This window comes from Oreochromis aureus, linkage group 4 (genome assembly GCF_013358895.1).
Source record: "Oreochromis aureus strain Israel breed Guangdong linkage group 4, ZZ_aureus, whole genome shotgun sequence".
NCBI lineage: Eukaryota > Metazoa > Chordata > Actinopteri > Cichliformes > Cichlidae > Oreochromis > Oreochromis aureus.
In genome coordinates, this window is record NC_052945.1 from 14,188,421 (window position 1) to 14,199,277 (window position 10,857).

Here is a 10,857-nt window from a genome sequence, read left to right on the forward strand (position 1 = left end):
CTTTATTGCTTTATCAAAAACAGTTAGCTTGGGTGTCTGTGAATCCAAATTGGAAGCTGGTTCAACAGAAGAGGGGCATGAAAGCTGAAGGCTCTGCCTCACATTCTACTCTTAAATACACTAGGAACCACAAGTAAGCCTGCAATCTGTGAGGTCTTTAAAAAAAACAGGACCTGATTGTTTGGACCTTGTATGCAAGTAGAAGTATTTTAAATTTGATTGTGGATTTAACAGGTAAGACAATATATGAGAAATATGCACTCTCTCGCTAGTCCTTGTCAGTACTAATAAATCCATTTTGGATCAGCTGAGGGCTTTTCAGGGAGCTTTTAGGGCTGCCTGATAATAATGAATTACAGTAGTCCTGCATAGAAGTAATAAATGCATGAACTGGTTTTTTAGCATCATTCAGACTGCTTCTAATTTTGGAGAAATTGTGTTAATGCAAGAAAGCAGTCCTACATATTTGTTATACATACACAACAATGCCTCCTGTAGGAAGTAGATCAGGTCAGCTACTAATCAGAAGATTGGTGGTTTGATCCCTGTCTGCTCCAGTCTTAATGCCAAATATCCTTGGGCAAGATACTACTGCCTGCTTTATTTTTGTGTATTAGCCAGGCTTAAAGTCAACAAAAAATATTTTCAGAGTATGAGGCCTGTCAAGCACCGTTTTTATATGAAAATAAATTTACATTTGAGAATGTTTCCAGTCGGAGACAGTCCCCTCTTACTTGACACTTAGAATCTCACCACTTGATTTGCATAAAACTCTAAATACAGACAAGAAGCCTGCAGGTGCATCCTGGAAATAGAGAGAAGGAGGTGTAAAATAGATGATGCTTCACTGACAGTCAAAGAAAATTCAGTTTCATTTAATACTCATCTTTTTTCAAACCTCTTTACTATTGCAGGTAAGTTAAACTAGAACAAGAAATATGACAAAAAGGGGAAATACAGGATGCACATCAAGCATTTTGTTACAATATTTTTTTATTATTATTTTGCTGAATAAACATATAGAAAAGGCCAGTAGAGCACATAAATCAAACAGTCACAACAGTAACTGCTCGTATTTTATGACATGGAAATGAGAACTAAACAAATGCCAGAAGCATTAAAGAGCCAGATAGATGTTAAATGCTGATTCTGACCCTTCTACTACTCAGTAGGACATTCTGACTTCTTGATGGTTTTCTCTGAAGTCTGCGAGCCCAAAGACACTTTACATGTGTAAACCTTATCCATGTTCCAGTCTGATGTCTGGATGGTCAGAGAGCTGCTGATTTGGTAAGTCTGGTCTGGTCTCTGAACAGCAGTGCTGGTAGAGATCCCACTGCTCACTGGACTCCCACCAGCCAACCAGCTCACATCTGCAAAAGACACAGACTGACTGGACAGACAGACCAGAGAAGCTGTGTTGGACTGGAGCTCAGCACTGGACGGAGGGAAGACTGTCAGGACAGGAGGAGGGAGGCTGGAGCCTGAAAATACATGAAAGACATTCAGAAACATTGAAATAAATCAATTAAATACTAGAAAAATTTTTAAGAAAAGAACTGTGTAAGAGACAGCAGTGGATGAATGTAATCTATCTGTTATTATAAATGATAACTTATTGTAGACGTGAAAAATATAGCATCTGCCAAATTAGACCCAATCCTCTATAGCAGCAGAGATTTCATGTACAAACACACAAACAAGAAAACCATTTCAGGTTATGTCCTACAACATCATCATGAAGCAATTTACTATAAAATAACAAAATTGAGTAAACTGAACAAATTAATATCTTCCAAGAAAACTACAAATCAAGAGTATCTAAAGCAGTAGAAATGTTACATTTCAAACACATAAACATTTACATCAATCAGTATTTTTTAGTCTGAAACTCTTTAGTGTGAAATAAAACAAAACCAGCTATGATAAACGTTAAACAGAATACAGTTGGCTCTAAAACTGAACCAGATTAAGGTCAGAATGTTAACTTTAATTTAGTGTTTTGCCTTTTTGAGATAATTTGACTTTTAGATTAGTTACTACTAAAGAAGACTGAATTATTCTCACATTTTGTCTTTAAATAATGTCTCATCAAAGTGCAATAATTCTATTGTTTCATAGGAATGACAGAGATCTATATCTGTCTCTAATCACGAAGTTAATGAATTACATTCAACAGCATTTCAAGCATTTCAAGCCTCATCTAAGAGGCTTTTTCAGTTCTGAAGAAATGAATTGAAGAAGGCTCTTGTATTTTAATGCTCCTTAGAATATTAATAATTAATGAATAAAAATCTGAAACATAAGATATCAAAACATAAACACTGAATAATATGAAGAAGATCTCTCCCACTTTATGATCAGTTTAAAAGTACTTACTTGTCACAATCAGCTTGGTGCCTTGTCCGAATACCACAGTGATTCAGTTTGTATACATGGCTGTACAAAAACCTCCTGACTGTCACTGATGAGGGGAGAGGAACTGAAACATCCTGCTGAGACCAACTTTCACTGTCATCTTTATTTTCCCCTCATCAGTCTGCTTATATTTCATAGCACATTGAATGACTGAGCTTTTACTTTACTGTCACATTCAAGTTTGTTTTTCTTTTTCTTTTTTTTAAGTCCAAATCAGATTGAGATGTGAGCAACACAGTTTTTCTCATGTCTTTATCCACATCTGCATCACACAGTACATTTGTAACTTGTCATGCATAAGACTAAGCTGAAGCAGTGGATAAGATTTATTATCTCACACTTTAACTTTCTGATTTCATTCGGATATAAAATCAATCATGATTAGATTTTAAAGCTGAAAGTATCACGGTACTGGGTCTGGAACCTAGCGTGTTGTGTTTTTAATTAGTTTAATTAGTTATACAATTACATAATTTCCCTAGGGATTAATAAAGTATGCTGATTCTGATTAGTTATATGTTTTGATTTGTTTGTTTTCTTGGTTTTATTACCATTATTGTTTTCTGCTTCTGTTACATTCTTAGTTATAGTCCTCAGGTTTCTGTTACCTTCCCTTCCCCGTGTTCCACGTTTCATGTTTTTTTACTCTTCTCTCTGTGCTCCATGTTCACTTTTCCCTGTCAGCCATGTCTCCTTATCTGTCTGTAAGTCTCCGTGCCTGTCTTGTATTTCCTGTTTTACTTTGGCGGTCTTATGTCCTGTGTTCAGTGTTTTCAATCTTGCTTCCTCCCCGTCTTGTTATGTCAGATTAGTCCCAGCTCTGTTTCCCTCCTGTTTCCCATTCCCTTGTTACCCCCTGTTGTATTAAAACCATGTGGGTTTTTTTTATTGCAGTTGTTGTATCATTACCCTGTGTGGTCCCTGTATACTCCTTGGTTTCTTGTGAGTCATTAATTTGGATCCTTCATTCTGCCTGCCACACAGCCACACATGACAGAAAGGTTCTATGTATGTGACAGTCGAGTAATTTCAGACGTTACTTATCTTCATTTTGGAATTCTAAGGTGAAAAGAAGATTTGTCAAACCGTGTAGTGACATCTCACAGCTGACTAAATATCACAAAAACAAGAATGAATGGTTGTTTGCAAATATGATAATGTAAAAACTGTTGACAGTGAGTATAAAAAGCAAGAGAAATATATAAGGCTACGTTCACACTGCAGGTCTTAATGCTCAATTCCGATTTTTGATCAAATCCGATTTTTTTTGTCTGCTTGTTCACATTACAAATAAAATGCGACAGCAAACGCTCCAGTGTGAACGGTTCACGGCCCTCAAAGCGACCCGCATGCGCAAAAGACACTGCAGGCGATTTTTGACGCCTGCAGTGTCAAAAATCGGATTTGACAAAAATCGGATTTGACACTGCAAGCGCATCAAATCCGATTTTTTTGACCCTATGCGACCCGTATCCGATCATGGTATGACAGTGTGAACGGCACAAATCCGATATTTTCAAATCCGATCTGGGTCACTTTCATATGTGGTACTGAATCTGATACATATCCGATGTTTTAGAAAGCGACTGCTGTTTGAACGGTCAGGTCGCATTAAATCCGTCTTTTACATCACTGACACGAGACATACGCCAATTATCAGCGCCAGAGAAGCGCCCGATAAGACATCGCGAACGCTTCCTGGCCATCCAGTGAAACTGTTGGGAAGACAGCGTTGGAGAAACGTGAACATTTTATTTGTACTGTTATAATCTACAGATTCTGACAGAAATTTCCAACTATCCTTTGAAGCACCGCTCCTCTGTAAAACAGCAATAAGGATAATTATTAGGCCATATGTAACTATAACTTAAAGCAAAATTGGGAAACGTAAAGTCCGAAACAAGTCTTTATATTAAGGGCCATCAGTCAAACAATACTGTTTGGTCTGGGTCTAAACAGAGCGCGTTGTGTGTGACGTCTTCTTTTGCGCATGCGGGCCGCTTTGAGGGTTCACACTAGAGCACGTTTGCTGTCACATTTTATTTGTAGTGTGAACAAGCAGACAAAAAAATCGGATTTGATCAAAAAATCAGAATTGGGCATTAAGACCTGCAGTGTGGACGTAGCCTAAGTGTTTCTGTCAGGGTCCTGGGTCGGAGTGACCCAGGGTCCCCGAGCAGTTATGAATTACATTGTGATATGTATATGTATTTGTAATTCTATGCTTCTGTTCGGTGTTTCACTTATTGTATGGGTAGGCAGGTGTGTGTGTGTGTGTGTGTGTGTGTGTGTGTGTGTGTGTGTGTGTGCGTATTTATGTGTGTGGATGTCAAGCACCTGCAGCCCTGATGAGTGTGGTCCTGCTAGAGGATTGGCCATGCCTGAAGCCCGACACACACCTCCTGCTGATCAGGCTCATCGGGGGAGCTATTTAAGAGACCGATTGAGCTCCCACCGACGCGGGATCATTGCGTGAGACTCCACGTTAGTCATCCAGTTTCGGTTTAGTCCTTGAGTGCATGACTGCTATAGTATTGTGTCCTGACAGCTGCCTCTATTGTTTTCCCCAGGAGAGGTGTGGAGCACCAGACAGCAGCCAGCACGGGGAGTGCTGAGACACGGGAGCGGAGAGCACTAAGACACGGACTTTTCACGGAGGACGCGACACAGGAGTCAGGGGAGGGCACGGGGATTTATTGTTGTTTTTTCCATACACTGTAAATAACCGCACTGTTTACACACAGAGCTCCGCGCCTGGGTCCTCCTTCCCTACATCCCCACGGTTTGCTCTGCCAAACCGTGACATTTTCCACCTTCAAATTCCCACACCGTGGAAAACCAGTGAGGTACAGTGGTGAGGGGGAAATCTAAGAGTACTGGGACTACAGAAATCTATGGCTGAACATTCAACAAGAAAAATAGATACTCAGCATATCACAGCCAACACATACAGAAAATGCATGACAGAAAGCTTTATGTCGAAAAGAATGGACTGTGAAAGGGACAAGGAAAAAAACTATTTGAGCATTATGTCAGTCACATTATAGTCCTCGTTTATTTAGATGAGTCTTCAAAACAATAACTATAACTCATATCTTCAGTGTTTCTGGTTCATAATCATTTTTACATGTCTGACAAAAAGTGTTCATATAAAATATATTAGTTAATCATATGGTGGAACAACATTAGTGCCGTCTGATGTTTGTCAATAAAAATAACATTTATTTAATAATACTTTCTGTAGGTGGTGAGTATACACTGATGTCTTTGTTATCAGTATGTGTAAAAATCTCAAAAAGCAGAAGTAACAGTGAGGAGGTTTTTGTCACAGTGTAAATCACTGTGATACGTACTCATCAACAGAGCTGTCATGTGTCTTACAGTAATAAACTGCAGTCTCCCTCCTCCACATTCTTGATGATCAAACGATAATCTGTTGTTGACTGATGAGTGGATGTGAATTTTGGAGCAGAGAACCCAGAGCCATAGGTTGGAGAGCCCCAGGTATGATAAAATCTCAGCACAAACTGAGGACTTCCTCCTGGAATCTGTTTATACCACCGAGCGTTACTGATATTAACAGTCCCCAGGTTACAGTCCATGGTGGCTGTGTCTCCTTTGCTCACTGATAAAACAGGAGGTTTCTGTGTCAGCACCGTCACACCAGTCACACCTGCAAACAACAAGAAGACATGGAGTCCAGAGAAACACACTGAAATTAGTATATATGTGTGCAATATAAATCAAAGTGTTTACATGTTAGAGCAGCGATGAGAGCACAGAGAGTCACCAGCATGTTGTCACTGTTTGACGAAAGATGAACTTGCAGTTTCGAAACGGACTGTACTGCTTTTGTTGGATGAAGAGGGGAGGTGCTGGAGGAGCAATTTTATAAAACAACTAACAAGAGGAGGAGCTTCAAAAATGTAAATGCAACATTTTTTTGTCTTTACTATATTTAGGTCTATTTATGTTGGTCTCCCGCCTATCAACCCATTACAACATTATTCTTTTTTCTTTCTTTCTTTTTTAATGACCTTTTTGTTTCCTTTTGTTCATACTCACTCTGAATATATCTATCTATATGCATCTCTCTGCTTTAGATTAGACCTAAAACTTTCCTTTTTGCTAAAGCATATAGTTAGGACTGGATCAGGTGACCCTGAATCCTCCCTTTTTTTACAGTGTAGGCAGCTGGGGGGTTCCTGTGATTCACTGAGTGTTTCTTCTTCAGTCACCTTTCTCCCTCACTATGTGTCTATACATATCTCTGTATTTAATTATAACTTATTTTTAATCTCTGTCTCTCTTCAACAGCATGTCATTTGTCCTATCTTGCTCAACTCACCACAATCCCAGATGGACGTCCCTCCCTAAGCCTGGTTCTGCTGGAGGGTTCTTCCTGTTAAAAGGGAATTTTCCCTTTCACTATCACCAAAGCGCTTGCTCATAGGGGGACATACGATTGTTGGGGTTTTCTCTGTTTTCTTTGGAATATTTTAGTGTGTTTACCTTACAATATAAAGTGCCTTGCGGCAACTGTTGTTGTGATTTGAACAGAATTGAATAAACGAAACAGAATTTCTTGTTGTTGGTATTCAGCGTTGCATCTTTGTTTAATACCTTCCTGAAAAATGTGAAGTAGGGAATTTCAGATTTGGCTGTGTGAAGTCCATCTATTGTTACATTTTTGGGGTATCTGAAGGGAAAACATAGACTTATCACACGTTATAATGACATCCCACAAATGACTAAATGTCACAAAATTAAGAATGAAGATTTGTTTGCAAATATGATAACTAAACACTGTTGCCAGTGATTATAAAAAGCGAGAAAAAATATATAAAAGTTTCTACCATCAAATTCCCACACTGTGAAAAACCAGTAAGGCTCAGCAATGAAAGAGGAATCTGAAAGTACAGAGAGTAAAAGATCTATGACTGAACCCTCAAAAATCAAAAGCAAATTCAAAGAAATTCAGCATATCACAGCCAACATAAACAGAAGGACTGTAGGGAGAAGAAATCCCAAATCTCATAAAAACACAGAGGGTACAAAAACAGGGAGAGGACATTGAGCAAAACACCTAGCTTTCATTGATAGATCAAATCATTTCTGACCTCTAATTTCATAATTATAATGATTATGATTAGACTGTATTTGGAGGTCTTCTGATGTCAACTAAACAAATATAATAATTTCAGTCCCATTTCGTTCTGAGCTTATTCTGATGACTCTTCAAAAGACATACAAGCTCATATCATGAGTGTTTCTGGTTCATATTCATTTTTCACAGCCATGTCTGACATAAAACTGTTCTTATAAAAGTAGTTAGAGAAGAAAACAATATTTACCTCCAATGTGTTCATCTCTAATGTCTGTTTTCTGATTCATCAAAACTGTAATTTAATAGCCATATATGAACAATTCTTTTTAAACTTTGTTTTACTCAGTCTAAAGGTGAAACAGCATTTATAGTCTGATGTTTGTCAGTGAAAAATAACATTTAATATAATTTTTTTATATTTATTATATCTTTCTGTACACTGAGCTTCCTTGACGTCTTTGATATCAGTATGTGTACACCAGTGTTGGGTAAGTTACTTTAAATTAGTAACTTAGTTACATTACTAGTTACTTCTCTAAAAAAGTAACTCAGTTACTTCAAGTTACTCGTTACTTTCAAAGTAACTAGTTACTAGGGAAAGTAACTTTGGTTTTACTCAGAATTCTCTTGTTAATGTGTTGCTTCCGTAACTGGATACCCAGCAAGATTGCCAGTCTTCTATCTTGCTTACTTGCCACAAGTGCACTGTGCCACCTACCAATAGAAAGGAAAAAATAATGTGCACATTTCCACGAGAGAAATCCCACGCCTGGACCATCGTTGACCGCCGCCATGATTCTAGCCTGCTTTTTACATCCAACACAAAAACTGCAGTCGTGGTGCTTTTGATTGTACTCAGAACTTGGAAATTCTGCCTTCTGAATAGGAAGATGTAGGTAACACCAGACTGCAGATGAGCTGCATACAGAGCTGGACTGGGACAAAACAATCGTCCCGGGCATTTTGACTAGAGACCGGCCCACCATTATAGGAAAAATCATAAAGCCTTTGAATGAAAATAAACACTGTTGTGACAGTGATGTACACTGTTCTGATGGTATATATGTATCAATCTATCAATTGTTTGTTGTAAGACTCAGATAATATTTTTTTTAAAGCGAGACATTTTAAATGAGAATAATAAAGAAAAGTATTTCCTTGTCCCCCCCTTTCCCTGTTAATGCCCTACCTGGCCCCCTGGCAACACTTTGCTAGACCCGCCCCTGCACAGTTACCAGCTGTCAGCTACGTAGAAAAGGATCCTGGTGTTATTTGTCTCTCAGAAACAGCTCATAACTTCCCTTCAACTCATTCATGTCACCTAAAAGGTAAACCTGTTTCTCCATCACCTGTTCAGCTCTGATGATTCAGTAAGGACATCTCCTGGTTTCATCTGCATGTTTCCTCTCACCAGATAACCAAACCGACATCATGACCAGCAGCTTTACAGCTGTGGCTCCAGCAAACATCAGCTGATACTAGAAATTAATATTAAATAAATTCTAACAACAGCTGATCAAGCTTAAACGTGCTGCTGTTGTTTAGCGCGACATCCGCTGGTTTCCTCTTTCTGGCGCAAAGTGGGCGATAAACAAACAAGAGAGAAAAGCCGATCAGCTGATCATTGATCAGTTTCATGATTGAAGTAGAAACAGGAGAGAATGAGAGAAGAAGAGGCAGCTGTGCAGCTTCAGCTTTGTGTCTTTTTCATTGTAGCTGAAGTCCGGGACAAACTGTGTTCCTTTTCACCTCAGTACGAAACGCGTAATATTTTCTCTGAATACCAGACGATTCTGTTTTTTAGGGGACGGTTGGCAACTCTAATAATTAACCGTATGAACAAAATAAAGTTCAACATCAGTAACATAGCACCCACACAGCTGTATAGAAACTCCGTCATGCTAGCTAGCACGCAGTACGAAAATGTCAGCATACTGAAAATAAACTCCACCTAAACTTGGTTTATATCTGACTCAGACAGACTGCAGGTCATAACTTCTTACCTGAAGTTCAGTTCACCTGACACGCGGACCGGCGGCCGCTTCGGGTCTCTCCTCTTGCCTCCCTTTTCCTTCATCCACCTGCTGGCCTCCACCACTTCCTAATGTTATTGAATCTGTGGAAGCTCCGCGATATCCACCACACGAAGTAACGAGTAACGAGCCTATCTAAATCCCAGTAACGAGTAACGCGTTCCTGGTTTTGGCATAATAACTAGTTACCGTGCTCGTTACCACAATAATAACGTAGTTACTGTAACGCGTTACTTAATAACGCGTTAGTCCCAACACTGGTGTACACTGAGAGATCTGTGTTCAGTATAGAGTCTGAAAAAGCAGAAGTATCCATGAGGAGGTTTTTGTCACACTGTAAATCACTGTGATAAGTACTCATTAACAGAGCCGTCCCATGTCTTACAGTAATAAACTGCAGAGTCTCCCTCCTCCACATTCTTGATGATCAAACGATAATCTGTTGTTGACTGATGAGTACATGTGAATTTTGGAGCAGAGAACCCAGAACCATAGTCTGGAGAACTGTAGCTGCGATGAAACCTCACTACATACTGAGGAACTCCTCCTGGAATCTGTTTATACCAAACAGCAGCATAGTCAGTAACAGTCCCCAGGTTACAGTCCATGGTGGCTGTCTCTCCTTTCCTCACTGATAAAACAGGAGGTTTCTGTGTCAGTGCCGTCACACCACTCACACCTGCAAACAACAAGAAGACATGGAGTCAAGAGAAACAAACAGACTAATAAATCTTTCTTGAGGTCTGATTGGACGTATAAGTCCTCTTTACATGTTAATGCAGTGATGAGAGTACAGAGAGTCAGCAGCATGTTGTTGATGTGAGCTGAGAATTGACAAGAAAATGTGAAGAAAAGGTTCTGGTTGAGCCATTTAATACAACTAGGAGAAGGAGGAGCTGTGAATCTCTCTCTCTCTCTCTCTCTCCCTCTCTCTCTCTGGCACTAGATTGAGCCTTCACATTTATCATTAAATGATATCAAGTAGAAAATTTAAGCTTTTGCTTAGTGTGGACCATTCTTTTGTAAAGTTTATATATTTGAAATAAAAAGAAGCTGGTAAAAATTCAAAAAAGTAATACTGCTACTACTGTGATTGTGACTATGACTAATCTAAACTGGTGGTAGCACTGAAACGACAGTGGGCAGGTAGAAAGGTAGACCCTTTTAAAAAGTTATTATAATTATAAATATAAAACATCAAACATTACGTACTACCTAAAGGTTGATGTCACAATGATACTGATGATACTTCAAGCAACAGGAGTAAAACCTTGAGAAAACAAAGTAAAAATGTTGATG

The 10,857-nt window shown here is 38.9% G+C and overlaps 1 pseudogene; it reads right to left on the reverse strand.

Annotated features, from left to right (window-relative positions):
• Positions 1-975: 975 nt before the first annotated feature.
• LOC116336334 lies at positions 976-6,261 on the reverse strand (annotated as a pseudogene).
• Positions 6,262-10,857: the final 4,596 nt, after the last annotated feature.